Raw genomic sequence first — 25,025 nt, forward strand, 5'->3', positions numbered from 1 at the left:
AAGCTTTTCGATTAGATAAATCTCTATACCTGTGCGTTTGTAAAATGGCGGCAGCTAGTCCTGCATTGGTTAGGGGTCCCCCAGCTCCCTGCACACTCTGAGCCAATCTTGTAAACCTTTGCTTTTGCGAGGGCGATAGCCGCTCGACATTCCTGGGTTGCTTGTTCATAGACAAGTTGCTCAATCAGGGGCATAGCTTGTTCTGAATCACCAAAGATGCGACTGGCGGCCTCTGTCATTCTGGCCACAAAGTCTGAAAATGGCTCTTGGGGTCCTTGGACAATCTTTGTAAGGTGTCCACTGGACTCTCCCCTTTTTGTGAGGGCCTTCCATGCTTTAATAGCGGCGGCCGACACCTGACCATAGACGCCCCAGATGTAGTTGGTTTGATTAAGGGCATGTTGACCCTGACCTGTCAGCATTTCAAATGTCCACTGCCTCTGATTCTCATCTTCAGCCGTGGCATTAACTCTAGCTTGTGCCTGGGCTGCATCATACCAGAGCGCCTTCCATTCCATGTATTGTCCCATGTTGGGAAGCACTGCTTTCACTGTCGTTTGCCAGTCAGTGGGAGTCATGGCAAAATTAGCAAGCCTTTCCACCTGTAATGTGGTAAAGTTAGCATTGACCCCATAATTACGAACGGATTCGGCCAATTCTTTAATTTGATTGTAATCTACGGGGGTATGTACTCTTCCGCCTTCCACATTCTCGAATACTGGAAAAGCCATTTGTATTTTTCTCCGTTCCTCTAAAGGTAAAAAGGAGTCAGTACCAGTATTCAGCCGAAGCTCATATGGCGGAGGCGCTGAGAGGCGTGAGCCCGCCGGATTTATAGGCGGTGGCCTCACATTCATTTTTGTTTTCAGTGGCCGGTGTCTATCAGGGTGATATCTTTTTCCTCATACCGTGCCACCTCCTCCTCTAGACCACCTTCTTCGCTAGAATCCAGAGTGTCAGAATCAGAATTATCTAGCTCCAAGGCTTCTAGCTCTACTGCAGGGTATAGACTAGATTCTGGCTTTTTCTTTTTCTTAGATTTGTTAAGGGGTGAATGATAACTCCCTTCTTTCTCTCCCCCTTTCTTAACTTCCTGGGGAGGGCCTTTTTTCTTAGACATGTCTTTTCTTTTGCGAGCTCCCATTCTCTCACTCCGTTCAGTTTCTGACATGCTATCCTGAACTTCCTCTAAGGTTCCCTGACTTTCTATTATAGCAGGGTGACAGGCCTCATCCTCCAAGCAGTTTTTAACTAGCTTCCAAATGGCTTTGGTACCTAAGCAGAGATCTCCTTCTGCATGCTTCCTGTCTAGTTCTTTACCTAGCTTGTTCCATGAGGCCACAGTGAGGGACCCGGAACAAGCATACCATGGTGCCACTCTATCTACCTCCTTCACAAAATTTTGAAGTGTTCGTGGTGCAATTTTAAGATCTCTTTGTTTTAGCACAGTCTGTAAGGCAGTAACCACTGACTGTGACGACCCCATCGCGCTGAGCAGCTTATCTAAAAAACGGCGCTCAACTCAGTTACCAGACTGACAGCACCAGACTGACAGCACCAGACTGACAGCACCAGACTGACAGCGCCAGATGGACAGCGCCAGATGGACAGCGCCAGATGGACAGCGCCAGACGGACAGCGCCAGATGGACAGCGCCGTTCTGTCAGCACCAGCCACGATGAAGGAGAAGGACAAACAGGACTAGCACCAAAGCCTCCACTGACCCGTCCCACGGTGATGACAAACTAAGGCCAAAGTCGAGAAAAGGGTTGTTCAGGATAAAGCATACCTCTCTGAACCTACGTCCCTGCAGTTCTGAATCCGCCCCGTTTTCCGAGGGGTCTCCCGCGGCGCCGGCGATGTTGAAGAGTTCCCGGGTTTCGGCACCAGATGTCCCGCGCTACCGTCTCGCCAGCAAGAACGACGCAGAACACTCGGATCCTTCTGCAGTAAAGCTTTAATGCATCTTGAGAGATAGATGATCAGCTTCTTAGAGGGAGACCCCAAGCTAAGAAACCCAGCCCCTTATATAAGCCTAGGAGCTCCGAGTGAGATGTGTAGAGCCGGGATTGGTGGTTTGCACATCACCCCAGATGACGTCACGGGAGAGGCACAGTTTAAACGGTTAACTCCAACTGACAGCGACAGTTAACTCCAACTGACAGCGACAGTTAACTCTAACTGACAGCGACAGTTAACTCCAACTGACAGCGACAGTTAACTCCAACTGACAGCGACAGTTAACTCTAACTGACAGCGACAGTTAACTCCAACTGACAGCGACAGTTAACTCCAACTGACAGCGACAGTTAACTCCAACTGACAGCGACAGTTAACTCCAACTGACAGCGACAGTTAACTCCAACTGACAGTGGATGTCAGCGCCATCTTCTAACGGCAATAGCGATAGCGAGGGCGGCTCCTCACAGGAAGTAAAAAGATTAAAATCTAATGATTGGGGCTGTAGAGATGGTTCAGCCGTTAAGAGCACTAACTGTTCTCCCAAAGGACATGGGGCTGTTTGTTTGTTTTAAAATATTTATTTATCTAATCTTATGTGTATGTGCATTTGCCAGAAAGTATATAGGTAGCCCATGTGCATGCAGGAGCCCACAGAGGTCAAAAGAGGTACCAGATCCCTTGAAATTGGAGTTATAGATGGTTGTGAACCAACATGTAAGTGGTAAATTCTTTGTGAGAGCAGCAAGTTCTAACTGTTGAGTCGTCTTCCTAACCCCAGGTTTTATCTGCTTAGTTATGTATTATTATTTTTAATAATATTGCTGTTTTTTATTTTTATTTGTTTATTTGTTTATTTATTTATTTATTTTTGGTTTTTACGATACAGGTTTTTTTTTTTTTTTTTTTTTTGGTTTTTCGAGACAGGGTTTCTCTGTGGCTTTAGAGGCTGTCCTGGAACTCGCTTGGTAGTCCAGGCTGGTCTCGAACTCACAGAGATCCGCCTGCCTCTGCCTCCCGAGTGCTGGTATTAAAGGCGTGCGCCACGAGACAGGGTTTCTCTGTATTGTTTTGGAGGCTGCCGGTCCAGCCTGGCCTCGAACTCACAGAGATCCGCCTGCCTCTGCCTCCCGAGTGCTGGGATTAAAACTGTGTGCCACCACTGCCTGACTATTTTTGTAGATATTATTTTATTTTATTGTTTTGTTTTTGAGACAGGGTTCCATCATGCAGCCCTGGCTGGCCCTAAACTCTTAGCAATGCTCCTGCTCCACCTTCCCAAGAGCTGGGATTACAGGCATGAGTCACTGAGCTCTTGGAGTTTATATGGTATATGTGTATGTAATTCATGTGTGCGTGCAGGTGCATGTACACATATGTGCGCTTGTGTATGGAGCTTAGAGGTTGTTTTCGGGTGTCCTTTTCAGTTGCTCTCCTTTTATTTTAAAAAATAAATTTATATATTTGGGTGTACTGCCTGCATAGATGCCTCTGCATCATGTGTGTACTGTGTCCATGGAGGCCAGATGAGGGTGTCAGGTCCCCTGGAACCGGAGCTACATGTGCTTGTGAGCTGCTATGTGGGTGCTGGGAATTGAACCTGGGTCCTCTGAAAGAGGAGCCAGTGCTCTTTTTTTTAAAGATGTATTTATTTTATTTATATGAGTACTCTATCTGCATATACAACTTTATGTGAGAAAGGGGCACCAGATCTCATTATAGTTGGTTGTGAGCCACCATGTGGTTGCTGGGAATTGAACTCAGAACCTCTGGAAGAGCAACCAGTGTTCTTAACCACTGAGGCAGCTCTCCAGTCCCTCTTCTTTTCTTTATTTTATTTATTTATTTTTTTAAAGATAGAGTTTCTCACTGAATATGCAGCTAAGTGCTCAGGCCAGACTGACTGCCCACTGGCCCCTGGGATCTGCTTCTCTCCAACCCCCGGGACCGGGAATACATACCTAGTTTTTACCTTCTCATTCAGGTCCTCATGCTTTTATCACAGGCACTTACCAACTGAGTCATCGTCGTGTTCGCCCCCAGAGCTAATGTTTTAATAGAGACCAACATGGCATAGCCCAGCACGGAGGAGTTGTAAACTCCAAGTAGGCAGGAATATGTCCTGGGGTTCAGAGTGTAACCACTGCTCAGACCATTTATTCAATTAGAAGCTGCTGGGGGCTCCTGAAGCCGCGGGGAGTATGATGCCACGAGCACTGGAGGTAACAGAAGATGAAGCTGTTTGCATAGAGAAGCGAGGCGGTCAGAAACACCCATTGCCTCTGCGGGGGAAGGGCGGCAGGGCAGGGTGAGAACAAGTTTAAAATAGGTGGCCTTTCAACCAGATGCTGGGGGCCGGGGACGGGTGGGGTGACGTCACAGCTGCAAGGTCCAGAGCCCCGAGCTCCGCCCCGCTGAGGCGGAGAGGCCCCCAACAGAGGCACTCAGGCTTGTGGGCCGAGATGAAAGTGAGGCTGGTGCCCAGGGCCGCCGGGACGTTACCCACCCTGGCTCCTCGGCTTAGACTTTCTCCAGCCTTGGCGGTTCTCACATGATGTGGGGGTGTGGCGGGCAGGGTTTGGGTGGGTAGCGCCAAGGGCCCCACCAGGTGTGTCTGCTAGTCCTAGATGACCTCGCTCAGCTGCTCTGGGCCTCAGGCCCCACTCACATCTGCTTGCAGCTCTGGAACCACCTGTCCCTCCTGTCCTGTGATGTTGCATCCCACTCCATGCCTTCTCTCCCAAGCAAGGACTCTCCATCTTCCAAGCCTGGCGACACTAGGTAAAGGAAGGGAGAGGGACAGACCTTGGAATTTGACCAGGCTCCAGGCTGGTCCTGATTCTGATGCCATAAATGGACATCCATGCCCTGGCCTCGGCTTTCCTTCTCTACAGCGGATGCGTTTACCTGCTAGTTTATAGTTAAGGGGAAAGATCACAGCCCGACAGGCGCGTGGTGCTGTCCAAGCACGCAGAAGGCAGAGGCAGGTGGATCAATCTGAGGCCAGCCTGGTGTTCAGAATAAGTTCAAAGACAGTCAGGGCTACACAGAGAAACCCTGTCTCAAAAAAAAAAAAAAAAAAAACAAACAAACAAACAAAAAAAAAACCCAAAAACATGGCTGCGCAGTGATGGCGCACGCCTTTAATCCCAGCACTCAGCCGAGGCAGAGGCAGGCAGATCTCTGTGAGTTCGAGGCCAGCCTGGACTACAGAGCGTGTTCCAGGACAGTCTTCAAAGTCACAGAGAAACCCTGTCTCAGGAAAACAAAAAGAATGAAAAACGACTCTAAAGTTAATTCTGATAGCCCCTCCTTCTTCCCAGAGTTCCTGCTGCTGCTGCTTGACATGCTCCAAGCCTCTCTCTCATTCTTCCTTCCTTCACCTTCTTCCCCTTCTCTTCCTGCTTTCCCCTTTCTCTCTTCCTCCATTTCAAAGATTTGTTTTTATATGTTTAATTGTGTGTATCTGTGGGCCTGTGCGTGTGAGTACAGGTGCCCGAGGAAGCCAGAGGCATCAGAGTCCTTGGAGCTAGAGTTGGAGATGGTGATGAGTCATCCAGTGTGGGTGCTAGGACTTGAACTTGGATCCTCTGGAAGAATAGTGATCGCTCTTACGCACTGTGCATCTCTCCAACCCCATCTTTCTTTATCTCCTTCTCCTCCCCCCAGTCTCTTTCTTTCTTCCTTTTCTTCTCTTCCTGGTGTGTAGCTTGTCCCAGTGTCCACCGGGCTGGGATTACCAAGTATGCCCCTATTATGCTTGCCTGACTTTTCAGATTTCTAGGTGGATTTCAGCCAGGCTGACAGTACCTGACCTGGCCCATCCATCACCTGGCTGCCTGCAGGGACTGTACCCTACACCTTATCTCTGAAAACAAGAACCCTGCTGGGTAGATGGTGTACATGAGCCTCCTTCAGCCTCATCAACATGAGATGCTAAGGTCCCCACTCACAGAGAGAGACCTGGGAGGAGTCCTCACTGGGCTAGGTGCTGAGTAATGAGGAGTGGGCAGGACCAGTGCATGAAGGGCCCTGAAGATGCTTCACCCTGAAGACAACTGGGAGTCACTGAAGGTTTTAGATGGAGAGATAACATGATCAGACACAGGGAGGGCAAGAGAGGGGTATTGTTCAATTCCTGTCATCCTGGGTGTTCAGAAGGGAGATCTTACCTGGATAAGGAGGGTGGGGATGATAGGGACAATGCTGGGATCAGGGACCCTGGATGAGCTGACCAAACTGGATGGGGTGAGAAGCCAAGGGAGCTGGGGAAGGCCCATGTGTGACCTTAGGTGAGCTTCTTGGACTCTCTGAATCTCTAGTTCCTCATCTGTGAAATGGGTTTATTCACAGCCTAATGTCTGAGGATTCACAAGAACTCAGCACGATAAGCAATGACACTTAGGCCAGGGCCAGGCAGCCAGCAAGGACCCACTCTCTCCAGCATCATGGGAAGTGATTTTTACTGTGGTCCCCATTGCTTCTAGGACAGCTTTAGTGGCCTGGGGACCTCGTCTCCTAGAGACACCAGAAGGCCATCAGACTAGGTGGGCTGCACTCTGAGAAGCATCCCTGCTTCCTGGCAGGGATGGTGGGGACAGCAGCCCAGGGTGCAGGTGCTGCCTCTAGTCCCTCCCCAGCTATTTCCAGCTTGTCTGCCGGAGGCCAATGCAGGTGTGGGTGATGAGTCAGAGCCAGGCTGAGAGGACTAGGCCTGGGGGCCTGATGCCATCACAGCCTTCCTCCTTAGTCTTTTCCAAGTGCACATTCTTTGGGGGAGGACTGGGCCGGTGCCAACGGGTCCCCATCAATGTCACCAAGAGGGCATGGGAACAGAGCCCTTCACAGTCCCTAAACCCGCCTCTGCTGCTGTCTATGGATGGGGCAACAGCCATGTCCTGTTTCTGTCTATGTCCAATAGGACTCTGACAGGGCTTGGCACATAGCAGGACAGGAATAAATGTGCATTGAACCAATGAACCGGTATTTGTACAGAGCCACTGATCATGTGCAGAGTGTAGGCTTGAGGAGAGTTAAGCAGAGTTTATGTGACCCTGGGCTGGGGACTTAGCCTCTTTGAACTTTAGTTTGTTGTCACTGAAGGGGGCAGGGGACACCTTAACAGCTCTGAAATCTGAGATCCTCTCCATAGAGGACCACTGCAGGGGACCAAATGAGGCAGCATCATAATCAGCATTAGCTTGTCTGCAAATACTCTGACCTTGTTGCCTGCTCCCCAGCCCGAACCCTGGAGGACGAGGCCACAGTCAAGTGGAGGCTTCTGAGACAGTGGTCAAGTACTTGGATCTTCCAGGGATGTTGCTCAGTTGATAGAGTGCTTGTCTAGCACTGACAAAGCCCTGGGTTCAATCCCAAAGCCCTATAAACCAGGCACAGAGGCCTACACCTGTGATCCCAGCACTAGGATACAGGGTGGGGGGGGTCACAAACCTAAGGTCATTCCTAACTGCATAGTGAGTTTGGAATCAGCCAGGAATACATGAGACCCTATCTTGAAAAAAATAAATACACATGTATTCTATGCCTGCTCTTACTTGCTATGTGACATTAGGTAAATCTCTCTCTCTCTCTCTCTCTCTCTCTCTCTCTCTCTCTCTCTCTCTCTCTCTACATTTCAGTTTAGCAAAACAGGAGTGATGCTGGTGGAAAGCATGGTGAGGATTAAAGGAGTTGTATACAAGGCACCCCGCACAGAATTTGGACACAGAGGCAGCTACAAACAACAGCACAAAAACCAGGCTTCCGGCCAAGCCTGAGACAGGTGGGACAGGAAGAGTTTCCGGACTAAATGAAGAGATCTGGGCTCTGGAACTGACTTTGCAGCCACCTGGCCGCATGTCCTTGGACAAGTCCTCCAACGTCCCTGGGCTCAGCTTCCCATCTGTGAGCTCCAGGACTTGGACTTGATGGCTAGCTCAATGATCCTCCTGGCTCATCCTCCCCTGAACTATGACCGTGGCTTCTCAGTCAGAAGCAGATGCAGATGAGCCTGAGAAGGCTGGAGGAACCCCAGTCAGTGGAGGTAGTTAAATGTGAGCTCGCCATCACCTCACTAAGACAAGCCTTAGGCTGAACCCAGGGCCTCTGCAGGCAAAGAGGAAATGCCAAAGGCACGCAGCTGAGGAGCCAGCAGGACGTTCCAGTCCCCTGCTCTCTCTCTGTAGGCTGTCACAGATGGCCACACATACACCTGTCAACCTGGTGTGCCTTCAGGGCACTGAGAAACACTATGAAATTCATCCTACCTCCTCCTGGTCGTGTGCAGACAGCCCATGATGCTGAAGGCATCTTCACATGTAGCTTGTAGCATGTGGCCATGCTCATTCCTGCCTGGGCTACCCTTGGCAAGATTGCTTGGTCTCTGTTGGCCCAGAATTTTTTTTTGAGACAGGGCATTATAATTTAAGAAAAGCAGTGCTTAAGAAAAAGATGTTCTGTGACAGGGCTCAAGAAGAGGGTGTTTTTTTTTAATTAGGGAAAGGAGAAGGGGGAGACCAGCCTCTGGGGACAAGAACAGCAGGAAAGAGGTAATAGGGGGAGAGAGAGAAGAGGGATGGGGGAATTCCTTCTGTGTATATGTTGTCCTATTGGTTGATAAATAAAGCATTGTTGGCCAATAGGGAAGCAAGATAGGTGGGACTAGGAGTTGAGGATTTTTCTGGAAAAATTTAGACAAGAGGGAGAGTCACCACGTGATCTCTGGAGGAGAAGGTACAAGTCAGTAAGATAAGACCTTATAGCCGGGCAGTGGTGGCGCACGTCTTTAATCCCAGCACTCGGGAGGCAGAGGCAGGCGGATCTCTGTGAGTTCGAAGCCGGGCTGGACTGATAGCCTCCAAAATAATACAGAGAAACCGTGTCTCATAAAAACAAAAAAAAAGACCTTATAAAAATATATATTAGTAATTATGGGTTAATAAGTCAAAGCTAACCATTAAGAAACCATAGCAAACAGCCAACAGCTTCATAAATAATATAGCGTCCTGGGTGTTCATTTGGGACTGACACAGCTCAGAGACCAAGCTGGCAGGAAATAATACATGGTAGAGAGAGAGAGAGAGAGAGAGAGAGAGAGAGAGAGAGAGATGGGAGCTGGGCAGGGCCCTTTTAAAAGGGAACATAGTGAATATGCACAGGTGGTGCTCTTAGAGGCTGCAGCTGAGGCCATATCCTGTCAGAACCCCAAGGCCCAAGGATAGGCCAGTACAGATGCCTCTCTATGTAGCCCTGGCTGTCCTAGAACTCAGTATGTAGACCAGGCTGGCCCTAAATTCACAGAAATCCACCTGTCTCTGCCTCCTGAGTGCTGGGATTAAAGTCATGTTGCTAAAGTTTTCCAGCAACAAAGGCATTTGCCACCACACCTTTAATCTATTATATCTATTATTAAATTCTAATATTAAATAGAACTCTATTATTAAATATTTAATATTATACATTATAGCCGGGTGGTGGTGGCGCGCGCCTTTAATCCCAGCACTCGGGAGGCAGAGGCAGGTGGATCTCTGTGAGTTTGAGGCCGGGCTGGTCCGACAACCTCCAAAACAATACAGAGAAACAAAAAAAAAAAAAAAAAAAAAGAAAAGAAAAAGAAAAAGAAAAAGAATGAGTGTGTCAGCTCTGTCCTATCTCAGACATGCATCCTGAGTTTGGAGCCACAGAGAAGAGCTGTTAACCTATGGCCAAACTGAACCAACGCTTCATCATCTCTTCCAAGAAGGCAGAGGGCCACCTTCACACCCAAGGCTCCCATCAGCCTGGGTGGTTTTCATGGCCACCCAAATAAAGACCCCAGTGGGCAAAGATGCATGATAAGTAGGTTTTGCTTTTGTTGAACTCTCAGGTCTTGAGAGCATGCCGCCCTCTCCTGAACTCTGATTTATTATAAGATAGCTTAGCTTTTCTTCTGGATTCAGCTCAGCTCTTGGATAAGATGTCCTAGGGAAGGCGCGTGCCCCTAACCCCTAGGCTATCACTTTAAGGCCCACAGAGATTCTTCAGTCTGTGCTTGCACTGGTCTCTTCTTGTGGCTTTCCTTGCCTTCCCATCTCTGCATGGACACCAGCACTCGGTAAATTAACTCACTAACTTGTAATCTGCCCATGGACAATTTGTCCAGTCCTGTTCAAACATCGTCTTCCTCTTTCAATTTCCTCATAGGTTGGCAACTTCCTGTTCAGAGAAAGGGAGAGGGAACCAGGTTCACACTTCTAATTTTCAAGCTGAGAGGCCACTGGCTTTGAGGAGAATCAGCGTTCCTTGAGAAAAGAGATGGAAGCAGGCCAGCCATTCTCCTAAAACCACGGCAAGGGCAGCCTGGCTTTCTGACAGGAGGTCAGCTTTGTGAATGAACAGGGACAAATGGATGACCTTTGCCACTGATTATTCCACGGGGAAAATCACATGCTTTCTCTCTCTCATATTTCCTTTGTTGTTGTTTCCTGGCTTGGGTTTTTGTGTTTGTTGTTTGTTTGTTTGTTTGTTTGTTTGTTTCTCAAGACAAGGTTTCTCTGTGTAGTCCTGGCTGTCTTGGAACTTTCCCTGGCCTCTACCTTCCAAGTGCTGGGATTAAAGGAGTGTGCCACCAGCTCCGGCTCTGTCTTTTATATTTTTACACACACACACACACACACACACACACACACACACACACACACACACACGACTTAAAAATAAAACTTTTTCTAGAAAACAGAATAGACTATGAATTTCTCTGGAGTAAGACAAGGCAGGATTAAAGCCGATGGAGTGGGGTGCAGTTCAGAGAAGGGGCTCAGGCAGAAATGCTTCATTGCAATGCTGGCGTCAGAGCTGGAGAGGTGGCTCAGCAGGTAAGAAAGAGCCTTGGCTGCTCTTCCAGAGAAGCCAGTCAATTCTCAGGACCCAACATGGAGGCTTCTATCTGTCTGTAATTCCAGTTCCAGAGGATACAACATCCTAAGCTGCCCTCTGCACACACGTGGTACCCAGACATGCATGCAGACAAAATATCCTTACACATAAAATAAAAAAAATAAAGTTTAAAAGATAAAGCAGCTCATGCTGGAGAGATGGCTCAGAGGTTATGAGCACTGACTGCTTTTCCAGAGGTCCTGAGTTCAATTCCCAGCAACCACATGGTAGCTCACTACCATCTATAATTCAGTCTGGTATGTAGGCAGAACACTGTATATGTAATAGATAAATAAAAAAATCTTAAAAAAAAAAAAAGAAGCCGGGCGTTGGTGGCACACGCCTTTAATCCCAGCATTCAGGAGGAAGAGGCAGGAGGATCTCTGTGAGTTCGAGACCAGCCTGGTCTACAAGAGCTAGTTCCAGGACAGCCTCCAAAGCCACAGAGAAACCCTGTCTCGAAAAACCAAAAAAAAAAAAAAAAAAAAAAAGCTCATGGTGCAAGTGTCTTGTGTCCCAAACTAAAGCTTTATAGACCTATAGCTCATTCCTTCTGGAGGCATCCAGGGGACAGTCTAGAGGGTTATCAGTCCTGGCTGCCATTTAAGCCCTGCTATGAAAGAGAGTGCATCAAGCAGGCCAAGCACTAGGGGAACATTTAAAGATGGGAGATGTAGTGCTTGCAAGAGCCATACAAGGCAGAGTGAGTTAGAAAGGGAGAGACTTGGAGAGTAGGGGCAGCTCCCAGACTTGAGCTACAGGGAACTGGACATGTCCTGCCTGTCCTTGAGCAGAACTTGAGGGAGCAAAGATGAGTGGGGATCCGGCAGCCACCCTTAGCAGATTTCCTTGACAATCCCTAAGGACTCAAGATGGCTAGGACTCGAGGCTGCCATGGCCTGTTGCCACCAGTACTGAGGACTTTTAGGGGCAGGACCCTGTAGTTAGAATATTTGGGATTCTTAAAAATTTGCAATGAAATGTAACCCTCTAAATAACAATGTAAAGAGGCAGGGCTTACAGGAGGTAATTAGGCCACTAGGTGATTAGGTCACCTGAGCAGATGACTTTATAACAAAGCAAGAGGAAGCCTGTGGGACACCCTGTCTCATGGAAGGTGGATGACATTCCTGAGGGTGACACCTGAGCATTGACCTTTGGCCGTTACACACTTGTGCACACTCATGCACCTGCAAACATACCAACACATGAGTGCGGGCACACACACGGACATATTTTAAAAATGAGTAAAGTTGTGAGAGAGAACTATTTGGCCCTTTTGCCATTTGGCCTCTTCCAACTCTATGAGGATACTTTGTTTGCAGCTCCAGAGCACACACAGAGGAGGATCCACCCTGAAAGCAAAGACCAGATCCTTGTATCTGCCAGGGCCCAGCCTCCACAGCTGGGATAAAACTAACTTCCTATAAATTACCCAGTCACTGGGATTTTGTTACAGCAGCACAAACTGAATGAGACCAATTCCCTCACTGTGGCAACCCTTGGACCCAGCACAAAGCCTAGCACAAAGCAGGCGTTTATACAGACTTCCTCAGGGAGCCAATGGCTTTGGCCTTCTCTAATGACCACACCCCATGCTGCTGAACATACTTAATTCCTGGATAGGACTCCCACCCGGCTAAGAGTAGCAGGCCCAGAAGCAAGACGTTCAGATCAGCCACACTGGCCTTCTCACTTCTCAGTCATTGCTACCAGTTCTAACACATCCTCTCCCTCCCTCCCTCCCTCTCTCCCTCCCTCTCCCCCCCCCCCTTTTCTTCTTCCCTTTTTCCTCCCTCCTTTTCTTTCCCCATGCCTGGTTCCCAACCTTGGCAAAGCCCAGGCTTGCTCTAGAGGTCACCAAAGTGGCTCAGCTTCATTTCTTTGAGCCTCTGAGCTTTTGGCTATTACTATATCTCAGCTCATAAAACCTTGTAGTCACAGAATGCATGCTTAGCATATATATTAAATAAGTGAACAAGCCAGGCATGTTGGTGCATGCTTTTAGCCCCGGCACACGGAAGGCAGAGGCAGGACATCTTGAGCCTGGCTTGGCTAGAGAGCCTAAGGAAAACTGAAGGAGGGAGGAAAGGGAAAAGAGAAGGGTGGTTGCAGTGGATTTCAATGGCAACGTACCTTCTTAGCGCCCCAAGTTCTATCCCCAACCCCAAACTAGCTGGGCTAGAGGCCGAAGGAGATGGAGACGTCCCTTAGCTGGGGTCAGGGCAGCCAGCCCTCCAGTTCTGTGCTCTGTGGGAGAGCTTCACTTGAGCTGGGACTGGAGGATGAGGAGGTGACCTTGCTGCAGGTGCCGCGGGGAGAGCTGGGGGGTGCCCACCCGCAAGCCTTGTTTTCTCCAACAAGCAAATCCATATGTAATCCTTCAGTTATTAGTGGTGCCCTATTAATTTCTGCATTCAACAGATCAGGCCCCTACTGTGCAGGCAGCCTGGCTCCCAGGCCCTGGGGACAAACAGTGATGAATGAAAGTGACATTCTTGTCACTCAGGCCCCCAAGGCCTGGCACCCTATGGAGAAGGGCTCAACTGAGGCTTGCAAATGGTTCCCCAGCTTGGATCCCTGGGGAATCCAAACAAACCCCACAGGTTCCGGCATCCCATGCTGCCTTCCTTCAGCTTGTGCTGGTCCAGCTTCCACAGACCAGGCTTCCTGCCTGTCCCTCCCCCACCCACCTGGGCACAGAGGGTCTTTCATCCATTGTCCCTGCTTCCTGCCTCTGCATCTCCAGCTGCTGGCCGGGACCCTGCTGGCTCACTCTTGACAGGCCGTGCTTTCACCAGTACCCTCCAGGGAGCAGGGAGGGGAGTGGTCTGGGGGGAGGGGACTGGAACTTTGTGACAAGGAAGAGTTTCCTGTCCCAAAGAGGTATTACGTCCCAGAGGAAGGCAATCGGGCCTGTCCCAAAGGCACCCCATGTTGAGGGAGACAGTGATGAATGACCCTTAACACACAGGGCCTCCTGTCTCCTTGTTCTCATCTGGGTTCAACATCTTTCCTGTCCTGGTTGATGGCCTGTGGAAAGAGCTTGCGTGCCATCTCCAACTGTCAGGCCGGTTCCTTAACTTCTCCAGGGCTCCTTTAACAGGCAACCTGACACTCAGCAGAGTTGTGGAAATGAATGTGACCTTCTTTTGTTTTTGTTTGTTTGTTTTTGTTTTTTGAGACAGGGTTTCTCTGTGTAGCCTTGGTGGTCCTGGAACTTGCTCTGTAGAACAGGCTGGCCTCAACAGGTGTGTGCCATCCCCGCCCTGCCCAAATGAATGAGATTTGAGGCCCACAGAATACCATCCAGGAAAAAACTTTCCCCAGGCTGGTGAGAGGTCTGAGTGGGTAAGAGCACTTGCCACCAACCCTGACAACCTGAGTGTGGTCTCTGAGAGCCACGTAGAGGAAGGAGAGAACTGACTCCAGGCCAGGCCGGTTTCACACACCTTCAGTCCCAGCACTTGGGAGGCAAAGGCAGGCAGATCTCTGTGAGTTTAAGACTAACCTGAGCCCGGCATTGGTGGCTCATGACTTTAAACTCAAGAAGCAGAGGCAGTCGGATCTCTGTGAGTTTGAGGCCAGCCTGGTCTACAGAGTGAGTTCCAGGACAGGCTCCAAAGCTACACAAGGAAACCCTGTCTTGAAAACTCCAAAACAAACCCCTGTTAAGAGAAGCTTCCCTTTACAAACCCCTGAATGTGGGTGTCATTGAGGAGGCCTAGGCAATCTATGGGACCTTGGTTAGTAGATGAGTATTTATCCCTGGCATACAAATGAACTTTGGGTGCCCATCCCACAATGAGAGATGCACTCTCACCCTGGACTCTTCCGGGAGGGTCCAGGCCCTACCCTGGATGAAATGACAGACTATGGACACCCCCATGGAGGGCCTCACCCTCCCTGGGGAAAGGAGGGGATATTGGAGAGGGGTTGGCGGGAGGGCGTGGGAGGAGGGGAGGGAAAGGGAGAGGGACCTGGGATTGACACATGAAGCAACCTTGTTTCTCGTTTAAATTTAAATTTAAAAAGAAAAAAGAAAAACCCCCAAACAAAACCAACAAACAATTGAAACAAAACAAAACAAAAGCCAACCAAACAGACAACAAAAAAATCATAGAGAGATAGCTGAATACTACTCTCTGCTTCCTGACATGGATGCCATGTGACCAGCTGCTCCAAGTTCCTGCTGCTGAGATGAACTTGCTTGGGAATGTGAGGACTTTATGATCACCCGTTCTATACAAAGTTATTGCTATAGATGCTGATGATGTCTCTGTGGTGAGGGGAGGGGAGGGGAGGCCTGGCTGAAACTGCAGTGGGGACCACTTCCTGAGGACCGGATCTTCAATGATGTCAATGAGCCCGCAGCTCCCTGTTGAAGGGACTCAGTGGTCCTGGTAGAGGACAGAACTTGTGCAAAATCATAGAGACCAGAGAGACTCCCATGCCGCAGGAAATGGGGTGAGGCAACCTTTGCCTAACAGGCCTTAGTGGCCAGTGGCAGTTTGGGGAACAGCCTAGTGGCCTGTGGGAAGGTTATAGAAGGTGGGGCACAGGACAGACACTGAGTTTTCTCCATGTACACTTCGGATGTGGGGATGGAAGGACAGGAAGGCCTAGGCAGTGCTGTTACCTTGGGGTGGCTGTGGTGGTGTTAATCCCAAAGAAGGGAGAAGAAAGACCACCAACCCAAACCATTATGGCCAAACTAATTTAAGCAAGTTTCGAGTACATGGGCTGCCTCTCCCTAAGGTGGGTTTGAGAGGTCAGCACTGGATGTGAGGAAAGCAAAGTTTTTATAGCTCAGGGGTAGAGGTTTCTAAAGGGGGATGTGGCAGGCAAAACAGGCAGTTATAAGAGCATAAGTATAACAAGTTAGTCATAGCAACCTCCCTAAACAAAGACATGATTGTAAGGTGGTCATTACAACAGGTAGTCGTAACAAGGTAGCCATAACAGCCCCCTTTTGAAACAAAGGGTGGAGTTGTAAGATGATCATAATAAACAATTTTTAGAAATAAAGAAGTGGTTGCCATTCCTGGAACAGGCAGTAAAGAACCTCTTGTACTTAAGGTTACAAGCGGGACATAGCCCAATCTTCGAGAAACAGGTTTAGCCATAAACAGGAATGAGCCTAGTTTGTCTTTAAGATGGCTTTTAAGCCTAAGATGGAGGAGGCAGGCTGGTTCTTCAGTGTCCTGGGTAGTAGCACACTAGAAAAGAGTTCCTGCCTTTGTGCCTGAGGCTTCACAGGGGACAGCAGCCAGAAGACAATCTGCCCAGCTAAAAACCAGAGTCTTGTGCTGAGATTTAGGTCAGAGACAAGGGTAGAACAGGAACCATTTGGAGAAGTGCTGTCGGAGTCTGATCGGATGCTATCCCTAAACACACAGCAGCTGAAGGAGGCAGTGCTGGTTTTGAAAGGGAGTCATCCCTCCAGCAGTCACTAATGGGCACCCACTGAAGCAGCCTCTGGAAGGCGTGACTGCTGGGAAGTCCTGACACGCCCTCTTCCCACAAAAATGAGTACACCTGGTCTCTGCTTCACACAGCCAAGCTATTAGTCAAGAAGTACCCATCTGACCCAGCGGTTGTCAACCCATGGGTCTCAATCTCCAACGGGGGCCACACATCAGATATCCTGCCTGTCAAATACTTACATTACGATTCATAACAGTAGTCTACAGTCTCGAAGGAACAACAAAACAATTTTATACTTGGGGGTCACCACAACATGAGGAACTGTATTAAAAGGGTGGCAGCATTGGGAAGGTTGAGAACCCCCGGGCCTATCAGACCCCTTCAGGGCTGAAGGCAGAGAGATAAGTCATTGTTCCAAAGCTGAAGTCACCTTGTGTTCTAGGGGCAGCAGATGATGTTCCCTTCAACTCCTCCACAAAGAGAGATTATTCTCCATAGCTGGCTTGGAACTCGCTATGTAGACCAGGCTGGCCTCAAACTCACAGAGCTCCACCTGCCTCTGCCCCCTCCAGTGGTAGGATTAACTGCATGTGCCACCATGCCAGGTCAGCCCCTACTTAAATTTAAACGTCATGTTAGAGCCCTGACACGGATCTCTATTCCCAATGTGACTGCACTGAAAAATCTCTCAGGCTTTTTCCCGTCACTCGTGTCTATAATTGCTTGTGTCTATAAGAGGTATACTGGACACAGGTGGCCAAGCCTAGCTTTTGATTCAAAATCTTCTCTGGTTACAGGCTATAATACCACAGACAAGGGATACCAAAAACAAAAACCAAAACAACCTGAGTTCACCCTTGGGACTGGGTGATGGGGGCAGGGAGAGGCAACTCTGCTTTGCTCAGACAACCAGATCCTGCCGGAGCCTTCAGAACTGCAGCTGAGCCAGTAGGTACTGGATGGATACTAAGAGAATACCAGGTGGGTACTGGGTAGATATTGGGAGGGTACAGATCCGGTATTGGGTGGGTACTGGGAGGGTAATTCATGATGACTTTTCCTGTTCTGTGATAAAATATTATGACATATGACTCAAGGAAGAAGGTAGGGAGAGCCAGGAGGTGGTGGCACAAGCCTTTAATCACAGCAGAGGCAGGCAAACCTCTGTGAGTTCGTGGCCAGCCTAGTCTAAAGAGTGAGTTCCAGGACAGCCAGGACTGTTTTCACGGAGAAACCCTGTATAGAAAAAAAAACAAAAAACAAAAATATATTATGGCAAAGAAGTTGTGACACACCGTGTCTGCAGTCAAGAAGACAACAAACAGGACCACATAGTGGCGCATAACTTTAATCCCAGCACCTGGGAGGCAGAGACAGGTAGATTTCTGTGAGTTCCAGGCCAGCCTGGTCTACATAGTGAGTTTCGGGCCAGCCAAGGGCTATATAGCAAGACCTTGTCTAAGTGGAAAAAGGGAAGGTGAAGGAGAAAGAAGGAGAAGAAGAGGAAGAAGAGGAGGAAGAAGAAGGAGAAGAAGAAGGAGGAGAGGAGGAGGAGGGGAGGAGGAGGGGGAGGAGGGGGAGGAGGGGAGGAGGAGGAGGAGGAGGAGGAGGAGGAGGAGGAGGAGGAGGTATGGTGTTGTTGCATTCACTTTCTTCTTTTTACACACTCCAGGATCCCAGCCCAGAGGACAGTACCTAACTAACTAATCAAGACAATAATCCTCCACAGGGATGCCCAGAGGCCATCTCCCAGGTTTCATCAAACGGACAACAGAGATTAACCATCACAGGTGCTGAGTGTCCTGTGTGGGGACTGAGCATGGCACTGACTGGGTACTGGGTGTGTACTGGTCACATACACACCCAGTACTGAGAGGGCACTGAGTGAGCATTGAGCAAATACTTGGCAGTAAGGACCCAAAGAAGAGTCCCACCTCAGGCTTGGCACTCTAAGTGCTCGGGCCAGAACCCTGGCTGCTCAATCCAATCAATACACCTGCAACTCCTGTGGTTTTATTTCTAGGAACAAACGCGGAAGTCCTCATGGTTTCCGCTGGTTCTTACACATCCCAATCTGGGCCACCTCTCCTGTCTGGGAGCTGGGTCTTCTGCTGTGTCCTCCCGGCTTTCCAGCACAGCTGCACCCTGAGCTGGGCTCCAGCCATCCCCTCCACAGAGTGCCCGCAGTTCCCACCGTCGCCTCACAGAGCCCCCCTCCCCCCTCCCCAGCCTTAGTGCAATGACCTGTGGGTGACCACGTCATCTGTCATCTCTAATGAGTCGGGTTATTTTTAGACAGGTGAAAAGCAAGCACCCTGGCCTCTCTCAGAGGATTTTCCACTCCTGTCTTCTACCACAACCTGGTTTCCTGTGGTTGTGGAGGCTGCCATCCTGGCCAGCTCTGTTGCCTTGGGGTGCAGAGAAAGACCTCAAGAAAAGAACCAAGCCCCCCCCCCATCTTTTACCCGCCATGAGAAACAGGGGATGCAGTCAGTACAAGCTGCTGGTAGAAGTGGGAAGCTGGGTGAAGCTCTTAGTTCCTCACTTGCTGTGTGACCCTGCTTGTGTCACTTTCCCTCTCTGAGCTTCTGTCACCCATATGTAAAAGCCGGGGGGTTGAACTGTTAATGACTTGAAAGCCTCAGACAGCTAAGATTTGCATGGAACTATGAGCTGTTGAGTCCTTTCCATCCCTGGGAATCTATTTCTTTCTATGAATGAAATCTAGCTGGCATCTCTTATAATGCGTATGCAAATCTATACAAATTACAATGGACACTAAAACAGTTTGTTCACAGGGGGATAAACTTAGTTCAAGTCTTCATATCTGTTTAGTTACCGCTCCCTACTCCACTCCACAGAGAGGAAGCATGCACAGAGAGGAAGCATGCACCGAGAGGCAAACTGACCTGCTCATGGTTGCACAGTGAACACTGACAAAGAGCCATTTGTAGGCAGGTTTCTAGCTTGTCCCTTTTCTCATCTGCTCTCCTGCTCTTCAGCCCTGAGGCTGGCACCGTACTGGAAGGGAGGAGAAGACATCACATTGTCTAGTCAGTGGATCCTGCTGGAATAAGCTCTATTGGGACAGGGAGAGTGTCTTCCTGGGGAGATGGTGGGGAATGGAAGGGCATTCTGTACAAAGTGAACGGCCTATGTGAAGATGGGGATGCATGCAAGGGAAGTCCAGCCCACTTGCTGGTTACCTTAGGAAGGCATCTTAAGACCACTTCCTGCCCCGGCATGCCCCACCTTGTCTCTTTACGGCTGGGTCGTCCCTCGGCTCTTTCCCCTGCCTGGAGGACAGGACACCTGTAGGAAACAGTGAAAAACAACCCTAGATAGATCACTAGAGGCAAATCCATGCAGAGAAATGGCAATTTTAAGAAATGACTGTCTGGGCATTGGTGGCACACGCCTTTAATCCCAGCACTCGGGAGGCAGAAGCAGGAGGATCTCTGTGAGTTCGAGGCCAGCCTGGTCTACAGATCGAGTTCTAGGACAGCCTCCAAAACAATACAGAGAAACCCTGTCTCAAAAAAAAATAAAGAAAGAAAGAAAAGAAAAGAAAAAGAAATGGCTGGAGAGTGGTTCAGAGGTTAAGATTACTGGCTGTTCAACTCCTACCCCCCACAAGGCCCACAGCCATCTGTAACTCTACTTCCAGGGGATCTAATACCCTCTTCTGACCTCCACAGGCACAAGCATGCAGGTGGTGCATACTTATATATGCGGGCCAAACACACACATGTAAAAATAAATTGATTAAACTTAATAATTTTCTTATTTATTTATTTATTTATTTATTTATTTATTGTGCATATAGCCTTTGGCCTGCAGGCCAGCAGAGGGTACCAGATCTCATTCAAGGTGGTTGTGAGCCACCATGTGGTTGTCGGGACTTGAACTCAGGACCTTTAGAAGAACAGTCAGTTCTCTTAACCGCTGAGCCATCTCTTCAGCCCCAAACTTAATAATTTTCTAAAAAATTAAATAAAAAAGAAGAATGTGAATTTTATTCTGAAGGCAACAGAGAACCATAGAAAGAAAGGACCGGACTGGCGTTTAGGATAACCCCGGCAAGGAAGTCGGCTGGGCAACTGGACCAGGTGGGCACCTGGGTACACCTCTAATGACACAGTCTGAACCTGAGTGGTCAGAGTCAAGGTGGGGACTGAGCTCCGTGGGATCTCCTTCACCCAGTGGGGAGAGGAACCAAGGCTCATCCTTTCTGTGCCTCTGCCCCCAGGCTGATGCCCGAGTAGAAACGAATGCTACAGAGGAAGCCTGGAATCCAGGGCAGAGGCATCTGCACCTAGATCTCCAGGGCCTTTTAATCTATTCTTCTGACTTGTGACAGAGAGATCCGAGGGCCTTAGGGAACCGTAAGTCAAGGATTTCTCAATTTATTTAGTACCCAGTAGGGCAAAGTACCCATGCAGAGGGATAGAAGATTGTCAAGGCTGTGTTTCCGATGGGTACTGGGATTTAGCCGCACAAATGCTCCAAGGCCATGTTTTCTGACCCAAACTGGGACACATGAGTCACACAAGCTTTTTCAGACTCAAGGTTTATTTGTATAAAAGGCCTTTTAACAACCCGGGTTCTGGGTTGAGCTCTGGCCTCCAGAAGATACACAGGGTCCTGCTCGCCCCCCAGTACCTCAGGCCCTAGCCTTATTTGAAAGAAAGGTTGATGCAGATATAGCTAGTTAAAGTGACCCAGTACTTGAGAGGTGGCAGGAGAATCAAGATCTCAAGGTCAGCCTTGGCTACATAAGACCCCCCTCTCTCTTTTTATTTTTTTATTTTATATTTTTTTTGTTTTGTTTTTGTTTTTTGAGACAGGGTTTCTCTGTGTAGCCTTGGAGCCTGTCCTCACTCTGTAGACCAGGCTGGCCTCAAACTCACATAGATCCGTCTGCCTCTGTCTCCCAAATGCTGGGATTAAAGGCGTGAGCCACTACTGCCCAGCAAGACCCTGTCTTAAGAAAAAAAAAAAAAAAAAAAAAGGAGGGGTGCCTTAACCCAATATGGCTTTCCTTATCTATACAGCAGAAAGACACTCAGGAGATAGCTAGAGACTGAGGAGTCCCCGGGCTGCCCATAAAAGCAGGGAGCATTGAAGAATGATCCACTCAGAGTTCTCTGAGGGCATCTTCAGTTTATGCTGAGTCCTCAGAGCTGGGAGGGAAGAAAGTTCAGCTTTGGAACAACCAGATGGCCCATTAGGTAGAGGCACTTGCTGCCAACCCTGAATCCCTGAGTTGGATCCCCAGGCTCCACATGGAGGAGGGAGAAAAGAGATTCTCACGAGTTGTCCTCTGGCTCTACACCCCCCTGTTGCCTGTGTGCACCCCTCCCACAATTTAAAAAAGTAAATAGCTGTAATATATGTTGTTTTGTTGTTGGTGTTTTGATTTTGTTGTTTGTTTGTTTCTCTGTGTATTTCTGGCTGTTCTGGAACTCACTCTGTAGACCAGGCTGGCCTCAAACTTAGAGATCTGCCTGCCTCTGCCTCCCGAGTGCTGGGATCAAAGGTGTGTGCCACCATGCCAGGCTATGTTTGTTTGTTTGTTTGCTTGCTTGCTTTTAAAAACAAACTCTAGCTTTGGAACTAGCTTTGGAACAAACTAACAGCCCTGGAAACAACACGACATCAACATTAAACTTGTCACTTGTGTCCCATCTGGCTCCCAACTCGTCATGGTACCCAAGGGTCTTCGAGAACACACACTTCCCAGGGTCAGGGCGGTGCTCTGAAGGACTCTTACCTGAGTCATGCCCTTGCCTCAGCCTTTTCCTTGTGCCCTCCTGGTTCAGCTCCCCTCACTGGCTCCTCTCTGGCCTCTCCGGCTGCTCCCTACTCCTTCCTACCCCCACACATTTCCCCTTCCTTCCTCAGTGGCGCAGGTGAGAGCAGATAACCCCGTGTCCTTTGTGTGTATGTATTTATCTATTTTTTCAGTGCTGGGGATTGAACTAGGCCTCTGGCATGCTAGGCAACCGTTCTACCAAGCTATTTCCCCAGTCCAGACCCCAACTGCCATTCCCTAGCAGTTGGACAGGTGAATGCTCCCAGCTCTGTCTCCTACCCTGTGAAATGGGAAGACCGATAGTTCTTCCCTCTGGGGTCACTGGAGGATGGGAAGACACAAACATGCCATCAAAGGGTTGAACCCCTGAAAACCCACCGGTGACAAGTTCTAGAAAATGGGTCCTGTTTCCTCATTGTACATAGTATTTGGGCTTCCTGGATTGTTACCCATGGGGTGTGGTGCCTGTTCATGCCTGGACCTCTCCTGGTAGCTGTGTCCATGCACACAGCAGTTTCTTGAAGAATGCTTGTTGGTTGAACTATTGAGCAAAGAACAGCTGGCAATGGCCATGAAGGCTTGGGGACACCTTTCGTAAGCCAGCTTGCCCATCCTTCTAGAAATGAAAGTTCTCAGAGGGACTGAGCGGAACCCTGAGCCTCAAGCCAGCACCCCAGCCTCACCCCAGATCCAGCTTCCACCCTCCCGTGGTGGCCCCCACATGCTGTCACCCACGCACACACCACCCTGTCCCCAGACAGCAGCTTCCTCTGACTCACATTTTCCATGGCTAGGTGGGGCTGAGCAGGTGGCAGGTGAAAACAGTTCTCAAGGTGTCTTCCCCTGCCCAGCCCTCGGCACCCCTACAGACCTCCTGTCTCTGCAGACTGTGTGTATCCTCGGCCCCTGATTTCAATGGCACAAGGCCACCTGGAGGCCAGAACACCAGAGGCTACACATGTTGTCACATGTCTCAGATCAGTGCAGGACAGCAGATGCAGGGATGTGCCACCTCTGAACCGTGGGACTGGGGGTAAGCCCCTACCTCCCTTTTCCCATCTGTGAACAGTCCCTAGGAGGGAGGACAGTGGGACATCAAGGGAGCAGGGAGGAGTCCTGCTGTCATGGGGTAAGTGGGCTCCTTGGCCAATCTCCCCAGAAAAGAGTTCATGTCGCAGCTGGTAACATTTGGGGGTCGGGGTAGGAGCTTGTAGAAATGGGGAAGGTTTCCTTCTCTGGGCCCAGTGCTCTGTCAGATGCTGAGGGGGTGAACAGTGAGTCTGTTTACAGTATTGGTGGGGTAGGAACTGAGAGGTACACTGTGGTGGGGAAAACACTAGCCTGGGAATTAGACATCTGGGTCTGGCTGCCTCTCTGCTTGACAGAAGCGTGTCCCTTCTCTTGAGGACTCACTGCCTCTGATCTACAATAAGGGTCCCACTCTCTATGCTCCTCAGGTCTGGAATTCCTGGCCACTCAGCTGAGAGAAAGCAAGTCTGTCTGGGGCAGACTTCCAAGTGGAGTCTGTTTCTAAGTCAATCCTGAAGGCAGGGATGGAATCTTGCCTCTAGGCCAAGGCCAATCCCCTTTGATTTCCTCCCACCGGCTTCTGCTCCAGATTCTTTGACTCCCTGTCAGTCCAATTCACTGCCCATCTCATCCGGCTGGGTGCTTCTTCCTCCTCCTGCCCCCCCTTCCTCCTTCTGGGTAAAGAGATGGGTGGGGGATGGATGGGTGGGTGGATGGATGGATGGGTGGACGGAGACAAATAGACATGGAGGGATAGCGATGGGTGACTCCATGGGACAGGTGGCCAGCTGATGAATGATGGAGTAAAATCATCAACCGACCATTGCTTTTAAAACAATGCAACTTCCCTAGAGTTCCACACCCACTGGGGTTGCCAGGCAACCCCCCCCTTGCTTGTGTCATTCCATTCCCCAGCTCCAGAGGATGGATGTGAGGATGAGGGTCCTCCCTGATTCTGCCCTGAGGTAAGCTGCCCACCGGAGAATCCTAGTCTACTGTTCCTTCTAAATTTTCCAGGCTCCCATGTGGACACTCGGGGCACCCCCTCTGGCTCAGGGAGCAAAGGTTTCTGGGTGTTTGGGTTCAGAAGGAATTGATGGTGATGATGAGAGTCAAGACGGGAGCTTCTCTCATGGCCCAAGCGAACTGCATCACTGCCTCCCCACGCAGGGAGCCAGTGCCTTCAGCCTCCTAGACTTCCCTTCAGCCAATCCTATATATCGATAATTGAAACAGTGAATTAAATGTATTATTTCAAAATTTATTTTGCATTCCTGGGGATCTCATGTTTGCACATATTGGGCAAATATAGGGATGTTTGTTTTTGGTTTTGTTTTGAGGCACAGTCTCTCTACACAGTCCTGACTGTCTTGGAACTCACTCTATAGACCAGGCTGACCTTGAACTCCCAGAGATCCACCTGCTTCTGTCTCCTGGGTGCTGGGATTAAAGGCGTGGGACACAACTTTTTGTGCCACAGCTTTTTATTTTTATTTTGCTTGAAACATGGTCTCTTTATCCCAAGTTGGCCTTGAACTCACTACATAGCAGAGTGTAACAGGCTTTCTCAGACTTCCAGCCCCCAAATCATGACATAGAGACTTACTATTAATTATGAATGCTTGTCATACTAGCTCCTGTAACTTAATCTAACCTGTTTCTCTCCATCTATGTTTTGTCTCAGGGCTTTTTACCCCTCTTTCATTCTGTATGTTCTACTTTCCTGCTTCCTCTGTGTCTGGCTGGCTGGTGACTGCCTAGCTGACTCTTGGTTTTTCCCTCTCTCTCTCCCTTGTTCTTTCAATTTAGTCAATTCAGTTTAATTTCTACCTTGGTTTTTTTTTTTCTCGAGACAGGGTTTCTCTGTATTGTTTTGGAGGCT

General features: G+C 49.2%; 1 long non-coding RNA gene and 1 pseudogene across 1 annotated transcript; both read right to left on the minus strand.

The window, feature by feature from the left end:
• LOC101824899 overlaps window positions 1-3,984 on the minus strand; it is a 19,791-nt pseudogene extending 15,807 nt beyond the window's left edge.
• A 15,229-nt stretch (window positions 3,985-19,213) lies between these two features.
• Window positions 19,214-23,939, minus strand: LOC121143888. The gene is made up of 3 exons (XR_005881180.1): window positions 22,894-23,939; window positions 19,552-19,611; window positions 19,214-19,320 (listed from the first exon to the last, which is right to left on the minus strand). It is a non-coding gene; the product is annotated as an uncharacterized LOC121143888 (long non-coding RNA).
• Window positions 23,940-25,025: the final 1,086 nt, after the last annotated feature.

Source organism: Mesocricetus auratus, unplaced genomic scaffold (genome assembly GCF_017639785.1).
Source record: "Mesocricetus auratus isolate SY011 unplaced genomic scaffold, BCM_Maur_2.0 Super-Scaffold_100014, whole genome shotgun sequence".
NCBI classification, from domain to species: domain Eukaryota; kingdom Metazoa; phylum Chordata; class Mammalia; order Rodentia; family Cricetidae; genus Mesocricetus; species Mesocricetus auratus.